This window comes from Gracilinanus agilis, chromosome 4, assembly GCF_016433145.1.
Source record: "Gracilinanus agilis isolate LMUSP501 chromosome 4, AgileGrace, whole genome shotgun sequence".
Taxonomy (NCBI): Eukaryota; Metazoa; Chordata; class Mammalia; order Didelphimorphia; family Didelphidae; genus Gracilinanus; species Gracilinanus agilis.
The window spans coordinates 251,106,676-251,124,396 of NC_058133.1; the positions used below are offsets into that span (position 1 = coordinate 251,106,676).

Sequence of the window (17,721 nt, forward strand, 5' to 3'; positions counted from 1 at the left end):
GAAGTTTTCCCTCCCATTAGCCCTACATTAATTTCTTTGCTTCTTTCATCCATTCCTTCTAGTTCTGCTGCTGTGGTCAGCAAAATCAATCTATTCCCTGTTCTATCTTCAGACCCTTAAAGTAAAGCACTTACACATCTTCCAAAATCTCTTTCTGGGGGTGGCTGGGTAGCTTAGTGGATTGAGAGCCAGGACTAGAGATGGGAGGTCCTAGGTTCAAATCCAGTCTCAGACACTGGGCAAGTCACTTGACCCCCCATTGCCCACCCTTACCACTCTTCCACCAAGGAGCCAATATACAGAAGTTAAGGGTTTAAAAAAAAAAACAAAACAAAATAAAACAAAATCTCTTTCCTATAGACTTTATATCCTGTAACTGATCAATCTATGACTTGATCTTGAGATCCTTCACTATAATTACTTACCTTCCTTTGCATACTCTCTTGTTTACCAATAATTGAGCAGGAACAGAGTCTACTGTAGGACTTTCATCTTCCCAGTTCTGGACTCTCTGCCTTTCTTCCTATGGCCTAAAATCACCTTCACACTTTTAGCTGCCCTGTCACATTGTTGGTCTCTTTATTGACCTTGCTGTCCCAGTTTTCAGATGAATTACTATCTATCCATACCTCCACAGCCCGGTGCTTGTTAAGTTGATTACTTAAAGCTAAGCTTAGGATTTTATATTTATTTCTTCTAAATTTCATCTTGCTAGATTTGTCCCAGTGTTCTAGCCTGACATAGGCAGGCAGAGGACATAAGGAGGGGAAGGTAAAAGGAAGACAGAGCATATAGCAAGGGAACAGGATGACAGAAATAGAGGTAGCTAGAAGAAAAATTACATGTCAGTTATATGACACAAAAAAGTAGCTTTACATGAGTGAGACTGGAGACACAAGAAAGAGAATGCAGCATTTTTTAATCCTTTCCTCCAACTAGTTATCTTGCCGTCCATTAGCATTGTCAGTTTGATATGCTTGCCATCTTTGGGCCCCTGTTTCTAGCCCGGAATGGGTAAACTTTTAAGGCAAAAATCAGGCTTTCACATTTGGAAGAGAACAAAGTGTATAGTTGGAAAATCTTGAACTCCTAAAAACTATATTACCCAAATTTCCTTTCTGTTTTACCTAGAATGCTTTTCCCTTTGTCCACGTTTGTGTGGTCACATTTGTATAAGTTTTGAAGCTCTGCCTCTCTCGCTCTCTTTTGCTCTGGCGAGCAGGCTGACTAGCTAGGTCTCTTACTTTAATTATTATTAATAAAACTTTATTAAATATAATATTTATGATTTTGTTATTGGATACTAATTTTAAGATGTACAAAAGACATTTTCAGCTTCTGCCACCCAGAAATACTGTCTCATAAGTATGTAAGGCATGAGTAGTATTCTTTATGCATTATGTAAGCTAAGATGGTAGAATAAAGGATATTTCACTCCCCTGATCCTTCTACACACACTAAAAAGAAATAAAATTCTTCAAAACAAAGGAAACCTGAAGGAATATATCTCACTGGGGTAAGAAGAGAAAGGTAGCACAGCATCTGCAAGAACCAACAGAACTTGGAGCAGCCCAATTTCCTGTGATTCCACCAGAGGCAATAACGCTGTGGAATGGACATGTGAAAGAAGGAGTCAGTGACTGAAAAACCTTCATAAAGGATGTAGTATTGGAGCTGAGCCCTGATGATAAGCAAGATTTTAACAAGTGGAGGAGTAAGGGAGGTCAGATTACTTCAAAGATCCCTTCTGGAGACAAGCTTCTATCACTTATACAACTCAGTATCAATTATGAACTAGATCATTTACAAGTGATAGGGAGCAGAGAACAACTTTTCAAAATGGGGCAAGGGAAAAGCACTGAGGTCAGTCACCATTGAGAAGACCTGGGGTGTAGGAAAGACCTAGGAGTATATGAATGTCATGGGATCCCATTGTGCTGTGAGGAATGAATAAAGGGAGGGTTTCAGAGAAGCCTGGGGAAGACCTACATAAACTAATGTGGAATGAAGGGAGCAGAACCGAAAGAATAATTTATACAGTAACAATGACAATGAAACAACTTCAAAAGACTCTGATTAGTCAATGTCTGACCAACCATATTTTCAGAGGATTCATGATGAAACATGCTACCCGTCACCTGATAGAGAAGTATTGGACTCAGGATGCAAATTTTAGACTTGGTGATTGGAGAATTTGTTTTTCTTGATTATACATTTGTTAAAGAGATTTTCTTTTTCTTTTACTATGGGAGGTGGAGGCAGAGTGTGTGAAAGTTGGATGAGAGGAAGAGAAAGTAGATTTTATGTAGCTGGAAAAACCTTGAATTTTTTTTAAAAAGTAAGAGAAGAAATCAGTAGAGGCCCATGAGGATAGCAATAGAACATATCACATTTCTATAGTGCTTTCCCCAATTTCCTCTACAACCAGCAAACCTGAAAGGAAGGCCAACTATGCTCATTTTACTGAGTGAGGAACTGGTTCCCAAAAAGTTAAAGTGGTTTGTCCACCCATAATTCCTCAGTGGCTGAATGGAGGGATCTAAACCCCCATCCACTGGTTCCAAAATTAGCATTCTTTCTACTCTCACTTCAACCCCAAACCCACAATGACTTTGTAATAAATGACTCTATGTGTAAATTGTACTTCATCATGTCCTTTCATGGTTTCTGCCTGGCCAAATCTATTGGCCAGAAACAGGAGAGTCCCATGTGTTCCTTGTGCTCTAGTTTTATTGTTCTCCTGTTCTCCAGTCTGGGATCATCATGGCAGTGCACTAAAAATTCCCTGCCCAAAGACCTCTCCTAATTCCTTTCTGGCTACCTATACTACTCAGTTCCCCAACCTTTCTTCCAATATCTTCACCCCATCACTGACCTGTCCCCGAGCTGGATGAAGCCACAGCCCCAGTTCTGCTTCACCACAATGCCCAACCAACCACAGCTGCACCTGGTTGATGGATGCTGCAAAGGCAAAGTTTCCAGTGTCCACGCGGACTCTGTAGTGACCCATCCTGTCTGGAGATGCTGGTGACTGCAAAAATAACAAGAAATTAGCTTGCAGCTCTGAATACTGCTGTTTGGTAAGTATCTTTGGGACAGCTCTCGCTACACCTGCTTATATTCCTTCACAATCCTCTCCCTTCTCAGAATTTAAGAGCTTCTGTTGTCTCCACCTAGAGACAGGCCTTGCCAATGAAAATAGACTGGGAGGGAGTATCTGCTGGGGATTCCTTGAGGTGGTGAGAAAGATTGCCTGGGTTGGAAATAAAAGATAAGGTTTAGATTTTGTAAACAAGAAACCAGCCATAGGTCAACTAGCTAGCATGGTGGATAGGTTGCCAGGACTGGGGTCAGGAGGACCTGGGTTCAATATGGCCTCAGACGGTTCCTTGCTATGTTATCCTAGGCAAGTCACTTAACCCCATTTGCCTAACCCTTGCCAATCTTCTGTCTTAGAATTGATAATAAGACAGAAGGTAAGAGGTTATTTAAGAAAGAAAGAAACTATCTTTATTTGAGGTTGTGGGGTACCTACAGACATTGAGACAGATGCCTCAATTTCTTTTCCTTTCCAGGGTTAATTACCTGAATCCAATGTAGCTTTAGCCTAAGTGACTTTTCCAGGCATTAATTTTCTTTAAGATGAAAATTTTCCTGCTAAGGATTTCCTTCCAGTTCAAACCCACTAGTTTTTATAACAAAGTCCACAGTATTCTGAAGTTTTAAGGTTTACCTAACACTTTCCTCACAACCCTCCTATAAGTAGTCACATTTCCATTTTATAGATAAGGCCCATGGGGTGGAGAACCTAAATGACTTGTCTATAATCACACAGCTAGGAAGTGGCTGTCAGGATTCCCACTCCTGACTCAAGTGCAGTGTTCATTTCAGGGCTCCAAAAGCTTTATCTTTCCCTTCCCTTCTGCCTTTGAGGAATGAGTTCCAAAAGCCTTTAGGGAAAGGTCACAAAGTTCTGGGCCTTAAGGAGTGAGCAAGCAGGGATTCCTGATGAGCTTGAGAAGTCTTGGTTAGAAGGTGTGGTGACTGTTCTCTACTAAGCTGGCTGTTTGGCACAGCGTAGTTCTAGCTTAGCATTGTTTTCTATTACCTCTTTGTCAGGGATAGCCAAATCTTCCTTAACATGGCTCAGCACATTCAGGGGTCCAGATCCTGAGAAGTATTCTTCCATGTGCTATCCTAGAGGAACCTGGGCCAAAAATAAAAAAAGAATCAGCCCAGACACCAGGGAAGAGGTCCTCCAGTACCCCTAGGGCAGTGAGGGTGAATCTTTTAGAGATCACCTGCTGTGCCCCAACCCTACTACCTACCCTCCACCCCCAGACCCCTTGTCACTGTCCCATGCCCCCCCCACCCTCCACACACATCCCTTACCCCAGATAGGGGAAGAAGTGCTCCCATTAGGCTGCTGAGCAGAGGGACAGGTGGAGTGAGGGCATTTGTGGAGAGGGAGAGGGAAATGGCCCAAGTGTTCCACTTCCCTCCCAATTCTGTTGCATGTGAAGCACTCCCATTGGACTGCTGGGAAGAGGAGTGGGTGAAGTGAAAAAATGTCTTCAGCTTGGTGGAGGGGGAGAAGGAAACAGTTCCCCAGAGTCCCTCTGCCTTTCTAGTAATATACTGTAGGATGACGGTTCATGTGCCCACAGAGAGGGCTCTGTGTGCATTTTTGGCATGATTGCCATAGGTTCACCATCATGACCCTAGGGGATCACAAATTTAGAGCTGAAAGAAATCTTAAGGCTCCTCCTGGTTTGCCTTTTTTGGAGAAGAAACTCTGACGCAGAGAAAGGACTTGTCTAAGGTCACCAGGATGATAAGTGTCAGAACTAGGATTCAAGCAGAGAGCTCATTCCAAATGTAACAGTTTTGGGTCAGTCACTAAGCACTGAGTAAGCTCTTTTTAAATGCCAGGCACTGTGCTAAGGCTTGTGACAACAAAAAGGCAAAAGATAGTCTCTGTCCTCTAGGAGCTCACTATCTAATGGAGGAGAGACCTAGCAAACCAGTATGTACACACAAGCAGTATACTAGGTAAATAGGATAACAATAGTGAAAGCACTAGGGAAGACAGAATTTTAGTTAGGCCCTGTAGGAAACCAGGGAAGCCAGGAAGTGGAGCTAGCAAAGGAAAGAATTCCAGGGCTAGGGGACAGTCAGAAAATATCTGTAGACTAGAGATGGAGTGTGTTATTTGTGAAACAGAAGGAGGCCAATATAACTGGATCAAAGGGTATATGGAGGGGAGTATAGTGTAAGAAGACTGGAAATATGGGGGAAAGGACCCAAGTTAGGCAAAATGTTATTGACACTTGTAGAGAAAAAAAGAGTCATTAGAGTTTATGGGGCAGGGCTTGACATGGTCAGTCCTGAGTTTAAGGGAAATTACTTTGACTCCTGAATGGTAGATGGATTGGAGTAGGGAGAGACTTTTATACAATGCTTTTCTTTCTAGATCTAGACCAGCCACTGCTCCTCAACCTAAGCCCAACATGCCCTTAGCATGACTGAGTTTGACCAAGTTGCCAGGTTAAAGGCATGTATCTGGAGGAATGTCTGGTAGATGTTGGGCAAAGTGGTCATGACTATCTCCAGGGTCATATCCTTTGTGGTAGGGGTGGTCCTAGGCATAGTGTCAGGGTCATTTGGAACTCCGTTGGAAGGAGGAAACAGAGGGCAGAGTTTAAAGTCACTAAAAGAACCATGCATATGGGCTCTTAATTTCCTTTCTAACTCCACTCTAACTTCCCACCTCCATCCATTAGGCAATCTAGGCTTCAACCCTTCCCCATCTTGGCTCCATGGTACAGTATGTGTACCATGCCCCTGGTGGGCAGAGGAGTGCTGGCTGGTACAAGTGGAGATGATCATGGCCATAAAGTAGCAGAATTTTCCCCTGGAATGGAAAGAGGTGGAGAAGACCAGAAAGTGTGAAGAGAGGATGAGGAGGTTGGGCAGGATTTGTGGCAGGCACACAGAGACAACAGCCTGGTGAAGTCCTAGGGGTGGTCTTGGTTCTTTGTTTTGCAGGAAGCTTGGGAGTCATGATAGGGGTACTTCGAGTCACTCTGTCTCTATAGGGATTTGATGTCTTTGTGATACAGACCTAGAAGTGGTATTATCCACCTATACTTAGGTAAGAAACAATTCAGCTTCAGCCAGAGATACTTACTCCTGGCCAAGCTGTTACAAAAATGAAACTGTCTCTGTCTTTGAGAATTTATGTTCTACAGGCAGGATACAATATGACAAGTACATGCAAATATTTTTCTTGGGGAGAGGAGACTAAGAATAATTTCATGTAGGAGTTGGCACCTGAGCTGAGCCTTAAAGGAAACTGGGGATTCTCAGGGTAGAGGTTGGCCTGGAGCAAGATACAGGAACAGGTATCTGGACCTTGGGTACAGTCTGGGTTCCACCTCTGCAACCAGCATTCATCCAGTCTTTGCTTGAAGACTTCAGTCAAGGGGAGCCCACTACTTCAGGAGGCAGCACATTACCCTTTGGGATCCTGCTGGTTGTTAGGAAGTTTTCCCTCACATTACCTCTACATTAATTTCTTTGCTTCTTTTACCCACTCCTTTGAGTTCTACTGCTGTGGTCTAGCAAAATCAATATAATCCCTGTTCTACTTGACAGCACTTCAGACCCTCAAAGTGAAGGCACATCTCTCTCCCTTCATCTCCTCTTCTATAGACTTTATATCCCAGTTCTGTAACTGATCCCTATATGACTTGATCTTGAGGCCCTTCACCATAATTATTTACCTTCCTCTGCATACTCTCCAGTTTACCAGTATTGAGCAGGAACGGAGTCTATCATAGGACTTCCATCCTCCCAGTTCTGGACTTTGCCTTTCTTCCCATGGCCTAAAATCACCTTAGTTCTTGGGCTTCCAGACCAGGTTTGCAGATGTCTATTCATACTATACATATGCATACCAGACTAGTCTGGTGCTTGTTAAGTTGATTATTTGAAGCTCAGCTTAGGGTTTTATATTGGTCTCTCCTAAATTCACCTTCCTAGATTTGTCCCAATGTTCTAGCATGACAAGACCTTTTTGAATCTTCTCCACCAAGAAGTTATTGTGTCTTCCACATTTTGTAGCATGATCAGTTTGAGTTCAAATTTGGCTTCAGACACTTATTAACCATGTAACCATGGACAAGTCACTTAATACTGTTTGCCTCAGTTTCTCATCTGTGAAATGATTTTGAGGAGATGGCAAGCTTCTCTACTATCTTTGTCAAGAAAATGCAAATGAAGTCACAATTGAAATGACAGTTTAATGAGTATTCCATCTTTGGTCCTTTGTTTCTAGTCTCAGACAGAGGTAAACTTTTAAAACTAAAGTCAGTCATACACACTTAGGAGAGAACAAAGAATACATTCTCAGCTTCTGTCACTCACAGGCACTGTCAAAAAAGGCTGTGATGAATGAGCTTCCTGGCATGAGAAGTAGTCAACTACAGATAGCTCTTTACTCCCCTGTATGACCTTGGGCTTTAGTGTCCTCATTTTCAAAATGAAAGAGTTGGATAGCCAAACACAGTGTAAATGCATAGTTGGCACTTCCTATTTATTTAGTCAATTGGATTAAATCTCTTAGGGTTCCTTCTATCTCTTCTGCTTACCCACTAGATCCTATCATAGTTGCTGTAGGATGATGCCTGGATTGGGTAGTTAGGATACTTTTAAGCAAATAAATCTGTCGATATAAGTGATATAAGTTCATGAAAGTTATCTGTCTTGAGGAAATGACATGTCTAAGGAGGGAGGCAGAGACTTCCTTCATTTTGTGAAGGATGTGGCATTGGAACTGAACCTTGATGGATGAGTAGGATTTCAACAGGTAAAGGTATGTGGGAGTTAGGTCAGATGACTTCCAAGATCCTTTCTAGAGACACGTTTCTGTCAATTACACATCTTAGTACAAATGAATCATGAATTCTAGATTGCTTATAATCGACAAACAACAGAGAACAGCTTTTCAAAATGGGGTAAGGGAAAGGCACTGAGGTCAGTCACCACAGTGAAAAACTTGAGGGCATATGAATGTCAAAGGATTCTAGTGTGCTTGTAAGAAAGGAAGAAGGGGAAGGTTTTAAAGAAATCTGGGAAAATTTAAATGAACTAATGGGGAATGAAGTGAGCAGAACAAGGAGAACAGTTTATACAATAACAGAGAACTGCCAAACACCTAAGAAGTCTGATCAGCCAATCAATAACTAACCTTGACTCCAGAGGATTCATGATGGAATATGATAGAGAGTTGTTAGACTTTAGAGTCTAGATTTTAGACAGGATCAGTTTGGTAAATTATTTTTTTATTATTCATTTTTTAAAATATAATCCAAAATAATGCCTTAGAGTCCATTTTAAAGCATCAAAAATAGTTAAGAATGTATGTGAGGAGGGGCAGCTGGGTAGCTCAGCGGATTGAGAGCCAGGACTTGAGATGGGAGGTCCTAGGTTCAAATACAGCCTCAGATACTTCCCAGCTGTGTAACCCTGGGCAAGTCACTTTACCCCCATTGCCCACCCTTACCACTCTTCCACCAAGGAGCCAATATACAGAAGTTAAGGGTTTAAAAAAAAGAAAAAAAGAATGTATGTGAGGCTCAGCCTCAGAATAACTTGGGAGGAAGGCCTCTGACCTCCTTTGTGGTGATCTCACTTGATTGAAGTACATACACCTCCAAGCAAATACCACAGAATCAATTAACAAAAAACCCATGGAGCAGTTATAGTGGCAGGCTCATTTTATTAGTTTTTCTTGGGAGTTTACACTCTAGGGACAAACACTACCAGAACTGACAAACAAGAAGTCCTGGGGGCATGTATTTAGAGGGCAGCCTCAGGCCTGGAGATTTCCAACTGCCTACTCTGTGGGGGCTGGCAGTTAACCAGGGGAAAACTTTGGAGGCCCAGGCATGCTGACTAGATCCTATTCAATCCCAGGCTGTGACTTCAGTAGAAGAAGAGGAAGGAATGAGCACACGAGGGTGAGAAAAATGCTGAGAGTCAAAGACCTTACTGGCTGTTGTCCCTCTCAGAAGAGTAGTCTCTGGTTGGGTTTTAAGGGCAGAAAGGGGATCTATGCTTATAGCCACCTAGGAGGCACAAGGAATTTAAGAAAAAAACAACAGAGGGAGTGTCATCATTTCAGGGACCACTGACTGGGACTCAGGGATGGAGAGGAGCACCTGAGGTCACTCACAGACTGGAACCATACCTGGACCTGGATTTTAGAAATTGTAAAAACCAAGTAGGGCTGATGAAAGGATAGCACAAAAAACCTGAAACCTAAGACATCATCTCCCACACTTTGGGAACAGAGCCCAATTCTAGTATAAAGTTAACAATTAAGCCTATGCACTACTATTTTTTTAAAATTAGTAAGCAAAAGAGAAAAATTTAACCAAAGATATCTATTATGGAAATGGAGAATGCCAGGGTTCAAATTCAGGAGATAGTCAAGTTAAAAGACCTAATTCTGAAATGTCAGAGTAAAACATAAAATGGTCACAAACCTCAAAACTATTTTTGGAAGAGCTTAAAAAAGACTAAAAAACCAAATGAGTGAACTTGATGAAAAATTAGGAAAAAAATAAAAGAAATGCAAAAAATCAAGAAAATTATTTTAAAAGATCAATAATTTAGAAAAAGATCTAAAAACTTACTAAAGAAAATGACCCATTTAAAATTAGAATTGGGTAAGAGGAAGTTAATAACTTCTTAAGAAAACAAGAAATAATAAAACAGGGGGCAGCTAGGTGGCTCAGTGGTTTGATAGTCAGGCCAGAGATGGTAAGTCCTAGGTTCAAATCTTGCCTCATACAATTCCTAGCTGTGTGACCCTGGGCAAGTCACTTAACCCCCATTGCCTAGCCCTTACCATTCTTCTGCCTTGGAACCAATATGAAGTTTAGGATTTAATAACAACAATAACAACAACAATAACAACAAGAAATAATAAAACATAATCAAAAGAATGAAAAATAGAAGAGGATATGAAACATCTTATTACCAAAATAGCCAACTTGGAAAACAGATTAAGGAGAAACAATGTAAGAATTGTTAGAGACTAGTAGAAAGTTGTAATAAAAAAATTTAGACATTAAAAAGTAATGATTAAGGAAAATTTTCCAGAAGTTTTGGAACTAGAGGGTAAAAGAGAAATCAACAAAATCTACCAATCACTGTATGAAAGCCACCCCAAGATGAAAGCCTATAGGAACATTATTGCTAAGTTCTCTAGCTCCTGGGTTAAGGAAAAAATACTACAAACAACCAGAAAACAACAACAACAACAATTTAAATATTGTGGTATAATATAAATTATCAGCTTTAACATTAAAAGAATAAAGGACATTTCAAAGGACAAAGAGCTAGATTTTCAGCCAAGAATAACATATCTAGCAAGATTATATTAGGGGGAAAAAGTGGATGTTTAATTAACTATAGCACATTTAGCTATTCTTGAGGAAAAGAAAAGACTTGTGTAGAAAATTTGATGATAAGAATCAGAAGGTAAACATGAAAGATCAGTTAAAAAGGATTCAATAAAGTCAAACTGTTTGCTTCTAATATGGGACGGAAAAGTATCTGTAACCCCTTAAGAATGATATCACTGAGAAATGGAAAAGTAGATTGGTAGAACAGAATAGACATATAACTAACAATTATAAAAGATTATATTATCTTTGTGTTCGTTTAGAATAAAAATTCACCATTTGCTAAAAATTATTGAGAAAACTGGAAAGCAATCTGGCAGAAACTATATATAGACCAATCTCTTACACCATTTACCAAGATAAGATCAAAATGGATATATGACCTAGGTTTAAAAGAAGACATTATATGATCACTATATGGCAAATATTAATAATATGGAATTATATCTTGATCAATGATACATGTAAAACCTAGCTGAATTTCTCATTGGCTTTGGGAGGGGAAAGAGGGTGGGAAAGGAAAGAATTTGAATCATGTAACCATGGAAAAATACTCTAAAATAAATAAATAAATAAATAAAATTTTTAGAAAGACTAAACAAATTAAAACAAGGAACATACAACATATCAGATTTATGGATAGGAAAAGAATTTGTGAATAAACAAGCGATATAAAGCATTTTGAAATATAAAATAGATAATTTTGAATATGGTTTTATTCAAATAAAATGAATGCAGTAAGATTAGAAGGAAAACAATAAGTTGGAGAAATTTTTATAGACAATTAGAAATAGAATATAGACAAATAGAAAATTTTATAGACCTCAGATAGAGGATGAAGAAATGGAAGGTATATATAAGTATATGAAAAATGTTCTAAAGGATTATTGCTTAGAGAAATGCAATGAAAACAACTCAGATATCATCTTGCAGTTATCAGATTGGCTAAATTGTATAAAATGATACAAATGTTGAAAGGGATGTGGAAAAACACAAAAAATATTACTGTTAGAACTATTGTTAGATCATACCATTTTGGAGAGCAATCTGGAATTTGTAATTATTAAGTGGGTCAGGGGCCTTATGCTGTTAATAAGGCTAGCAGGAGGATGGTGCTGGTTGTAAGGATGGAGTGAGTTGCACCCAGGCTGAACTTGAAACTTGTTTATAAATATAACAAAGATCCAACCCAAGTAACTGTGTGCCCAGAAAAACCTCACTGCTTGCCACCAGGCTCCTTTAAGATGTCCAGCAGCTGGCCCCTTCCCTGCTGAGGAAGCAGCTTCCTATTGGTTAATGGCTGGCTGGCAGGAAGTGGATGTTGAACTTCCTGCCCTTCAGCAATGAAGTTAGTTCCAGCCCTAACTGCTCAGAATCCTTCCTGTTGCCTGTTCTCCTTGGCCTTAGGTGGTAGGCAAATAACCACAGAATTCTCTGGTTAAGGCTAAGGGGTTTATTGATAACAGAGAAAAGGAACAAGGCAGTGGAAAGAGGATTAGGAAAGAGGAAATACTGTGATATGATAGTGAAAGATTATCTGACTAAAGTTGGTAGAGATCCTGTTTGGATGGTCTTTGCTGACCCCAGGCAGGCAGCCCTGGGTCAGAGTGATTTGGTCTCTGGTTGATAAATAAAGTTGTTCTTGGACTAAATTTTGCCAGTGATGTTAATAATATTATTGAGTTGCTCTAGAAGATAGGTCTTAAAACTCTACTCTATTCTAGTCCTAAGCTACCCATGTTCCACAAATTATAATCAAAGAGTTATGAAACTGCTATATGCTTTTTGACCTAGTAATATCAGATCAAGGGAAAAGGAAAAGAAACTACATGTTCTAAAATATTTGTAGCCGTTATTTTTGTGGTGGCAACAGTCTTGAAACTGAAGGGATGTCCATCAATTGAGGAATGGCTCAATAAATTGTAGTATATAATTGTGATGGAATACTAATGGGCCATAAGAAATTACAAATGAGATGATTGCAAAAAAAAGCCTGGGAATACTTAAATGAAGTGATGCAAAATGAAGAGAGCAGAACCAGAAGAACATTGTACCCAGTAACAAAAATAATATATGATAATATATGACAATCAATTGTGAATTATTTAACTATTATCAACAAGGTAAGGATACAGAATAACTCCAAAAGATTCATGATGAAATAAAATTTTGTCTTTTGTTAAAGGTTTTTATTTTTAAACATTTTTTAACTTAATTTTTAAAATTTATTAAAAAATTTTTTGTATTTATTTATAAATAAGGACAGCTTCCCTAAGCATTTGAAAGCACAAGCCCCCTCTGTCCTTGTTAACATAATCATCTAGATTTGGGGTGATCCGTCCTACAGTAGGGGAAAGAACTGCTGAAAACATGATTGATACAACTTGTGTTTTTCTAGTCAAAGACTGCTAGAGGAATTTGGGTTTTGTAAACTTGCTGACACATCATTTCTTAAAATACCAGAGAAGAGTGGGTTGGCCCCATTTTCTCTAGTTTAGTGAAGTTGTAAGGAACCACCTACCTAAAGAGTAATTCTTCCTTCCTCCTCTGATGAACCTATGGCACCCATGCCAAAGAGGACACAGAGAGTGCTCTCTGTGGGTTTGCATTGTCCACTCAGGTGGAGCTCTCCCCTCCTCCTCTGGGCTGAGGACATTCCTCACTTCACACCACCCCTCTGCCCAGCAGCCCAATGGGAATTTTCTCCCTCCCCTATGTGGCGTAAGGAGGGGCATGAAGTGCAGGTGCCTGCCCCTTGGTCTGGTGGGGGCAGGGCACAGCACTCAGTCTCTAAAAGGTTCACCATCACTGTAATAGAGGAAGAGTTAAGATCTCTAAGTCCACTTCCCCTTTTAAAATATCCTCCAATTAGAGGCTGTCAAGGGAAGTCCAAAGGGTAAATTGTTACACACCTCCTCCTGTATAAAAAAGAATGTTGGGCTTCATAGAACATTTTTTTCCAGGAGTACTCCTGATTACCAAGTCTTTATTAACAGATTGCATGCCCCTATTAATAAATGATGCTATACTTAGAGAAATGGCCTCAGTGTTATTTACTGGTTAAAATTCTAGGTGCCACATCAAGATAAGTTCAAAATGGATCCATGACTTAGATATAGAAGAACAGGGAAAATATTACCTATCATATTTATAGATAAGAGCAGAATTTTTTAATAAGCATGAGATAGAGAACATTGTTTAGATTACATCAAAATGAAAATGTTTTGTACAAATAAAACTAATGTAACCAAGATTAAAGAGAAAGCAGAAAATTGGGGAAATTTTTTATAGACAATATCTCTGATAGAGATCTTATATCTCAAATATATAGAGGTTTGTCAAATTTATAAGAACATGAGCTATTCCTCAATTGACAAATGGTCAGAAGATATGAATAGAGAGTTTTTGGATGAAGAAATCGAAGCCATATGTCATCATATGAAAAAATGTTCTAAATCATTGTTGATTAGATAAATACAAATCAAAACAATTCTGAGATATCATCCCACGACTTTCAGATTTGCTAAAATGATAAAAGAACAAAATGACAAATGCTGGAGGGTATATGGGAAATTGGGGATACTAATACACTGTAGGTGGAACTTTGAAATGATCTAACCATTTTGGAGAGCAATATGGATTTATGCCCAGAGTTATCCAACTCTTAGATCCAGCAATACCTCTGTTGGGTCTGTTACCCAAGGTGATCCAGAAAAAAGGGAAAGAACCTGTCAGACCTGGTTTATGGGGGTCCAACTTGAGGAAAATGAGACAGAGAATTGAGAGATGCAACAGAGCTTTATTGTGGGCAAGGAGGTAGGGGTGTGTGTGTGGGGGGGTGTAGGGGTGAAAGAGAGCAAGGGGGGAACCCGAAACCTGCAATGGCTAGGAGTTTCCACCTGGGTGGAGAAAGGGACAATTTTTTATAGTGTGTTGGGCTGGGATGGGGTAACTTGGGTTGTCTCTATTGGGCAAAATTGAGGTACTTATTGGCTCATTGGATAGCCCTGGAGTGGTCTCTGAGGGTAGAAAGTTCCCAGGCTTGATAGTCAGTGATGTAGAAGGTTGTTTGTCTAGGCCTGACAGGAAAATCTTTGTGCTCTGCCAGGTTTTACTGTTGTGGCAGTTTCTGTCCCAGGCTCAGACAAGTGCTGGGGGAAGGGGGAAAGGGAAGAGGGAAAGCAGGAACTGGGGAAGGGAAAAAGGGTTTTGGTTCCAGGATCTATCAGTACTTATATATCAGTGATGGCAAATCTTTTAGAAACCATGTGCCATTCCCCCCACACTGAGTGCCAGGTGTGCCCCATCCTTACCTCACACAGGGGAGGGATAAAGTGCTCCCATTGGACTATTAGGTGGAGGGGTGGGTGAAGTGAGGAATGTCCTCAGATAGTGTAGACATGAGGAGGGGAATGACCTGAGTGCTTTTCTCCCTTCCAGCTCTGCCACCTGTCCAATCTTACCCCTGTGCACTCCTATTGGGCTGCTGGGCAGAGGAGTGGATGAAGTAAAAAAATGTAGTCAGGCACAGTGGAGAGGGGGTAGAAAGCAGCTCTGCCCAAGTCCTTCTTCCTTTCTAGTAACAAACTCAGGGCTGGGGGGGGGGGGATGAGTGGGAGGGGAAGGTGGCACACAAGCCCACAGAGAGTGCTCTGCATGCCATCTTTGGCACTTGTTCCATAGGTTTGCCATAACCGCTATATATGTTCTAAAATATTTATAACACCTCTCTTTGTGGTGGCAAAGAACTAGAAATTGAGGGAATGTCTATCAATTGAGGAATGGCTGAACAAGTTGTGGCATCTGATTGTGATGGATTACTACTGCAATAAAAGAAATTAGCAGAAGGTTGTGTTTGATTTTTTTTTAACCTTCATGTTTAAAAAAAATTGAGCCAAATTCTCTCCTCTCCTCTGTGAGATAGCAAGCAAACTAATATAGATTTTACATGACAGAAGATTAACTTCAAATAATATGGAAAGACATACAGTTAACAAAAGTAAAATTAGTAGAACCAAGGGAATATCTATATGTCTGTAACTACAGAATTAATTTTTGAAGAATAATATGTGAATGTTCACCTCTAGAAAAAGAACTGCTAAATAGAAACATGAAAGATATAGTTTATATATAATTTTTTTGATCAAATGATGCCTTCTCTAAGTGCAAGGAATGCAAGGAGAGAGGAAGATATCTGAGAAGTTTAATGAAACAAACTAATAAAATTTTAAAAGAGAATGAGAGGTAAAAAGTAAAGGCCCTTATGTCGGCCATGGGTGGGGGGGTGCGGGGGGTGAAGGGGAAAGTAGGAGCATGAATCATGTAACCATGTTAAAAACGAATATTAATAAATGTTTTAAAAAAAAGAAAAGAAAGGAAAGAAAAAATTTTAAAAAAAGTAAAGGCCCACATCAGTAGCAAGAGAAACTTGTCATATTTCTATAAGTGCTTTTCCCAACTTCCTCTACAACCTGCTTGTCTGAGAGGTAGATGTGTTACCCTCATTTTATAGTATGAGGAAATGATTTCCAGAAAGTTAGTGAGTTGGGTACCCAGTAGCAAACTAACTACTCAGTGGCTGATTGAGGGGATCTGAACCTCTATCCTCTGGTTCTCAGCCTAACATTCTTTCTATTTCCATTCCACCCTCCTGCCTTAATAGGCCTCTCCTGGGCATCCCAGAATTCGTTATAGTTCATGACCCTGTCCTTTCAATGTTTCTTCCTGTTCGAGTCTATTTGACCTGGAAAGGGGACAGTTCCAAGTGCCCTTTATATTCCAATTTCATTGTTCTCCTCTTCTCCATTCTGAGATCACCTTTGCTGATCTGTCCCAGAGTGGGCTGCACTTGCAGCCCCAGTTTCACTTCTGTCCACTGCCCCACCAACCACAGCTGCACCTGATTGGTGGACCCGGATAAGGCAAAAATTCCAGTGTCCACACACACCCTGTAGCCATGAAATTCTGTGAGATGGAGAATGGAAAAATTGTTCCTATCCCCTGTCCACTGCTGTCTAGTCTCTTTCCTAGGCACAGATTCAAGTCTTTAGTGGTGAGAAACCCTTCCCACCCCTGCCTAATATGCCTACCCAGTTCCCATATTTCTTAGAATCTAAGCTTCCACTGTCCTGATTCATTCTCTCCATGCCCCATCTCCCCAACACACAGCCCTGGACCCACCAAGAAAGTGGGCAGAGAGGGGAAAATGTTTGGAATTTCTTTAGAGATGATTAGGACTGTCTGGATGCAAATTAAAAAGGCTTGGGGACAGAAAAAATGCCTTTTTTTTAATTTTGGAAGGGAATGTGGGGAGCAAATAAGCAATCAGAGGGATTGGGGGGGAATAGCCTGTTTTTTTAGAATCCAGGGATAATTTCCCAAATCCCATGTATGTAACATTAATCTAGGCAATTTGTTGTGTATTTTTTTTAGATGAAAGTTTTGTGGGATAAGACATGATAATTTGTATGTTTCCTTCCAGCTAATATTTTCTGTGTTTTACAACATAATTCCCATTTCTAGAGTTTTAAAGTTTCCCCATGGCTTTCCTTGCAACTCTCTCATAAGTAATAGTATTCCTCTTTATAGATGAAGCAACTGAGGCCCAGAGAGCCTAAGGGACTTGCCAAAAATCATGCAGCTAGGAAGTAGTTAACAAGATATCTACTCATTCAAGGCCTGTTTTCATTTAGTGCACCAAAAGCTTTATATTTCCCTGGCCTCCAGCATGGAGGTTTTTAAGGGAGGGCTCCAAGATTCTTTAGGAAATGAACTAGAGTCCCTGTGAGGTTGGGAAAGCATGGATGGAAGGGCTGGGGCTTGTTCTGATGGTGATGCTGCTCTCCATTAGTTTTGACTCCTGGCATTTATAGGACAGGTTTTACTGAATTTTCTCTAGATCTCTTTCACACTAGGGAGTCCAAATCTTCTCTGACTCAGCATAGCCAGTATCCCAGGAAACCTGGGCCAAATAGAACAAGCATTTCATCCCAAAGACTAGCAAAGTGATCAGGAGTAAAACAAGGATGCCCATTATCACCTCTATTATTCAACATAGTACTAGAAACACTAGCAGTTGCAATTAGAGAAGAAAAAGAAATTGAAAGTATCAAAATAGGCAAGGAGGAGACTAAGCTATCACTCTTTGCAGATGATATGATGGTATACTTAAAAAATCCTAGAGAATCAACTAAGAAGCTTGTAGAAATAATCAACAACTTTAGCAAAGTTGCAGGATACAAAATAA

The 17,721-nt window shown here is 40.1% G+C and overlaps 1 pseudogene; it reads right to left on the reverse strand.

Moving 5' to 3' along the window:
- The window catches only part of LOC123244568, a 58,517-nt pseudogene that overhangs the window by 36,184 nt on the left and 4,612 nt on the right, over nt 1-17,721 (reverse strand).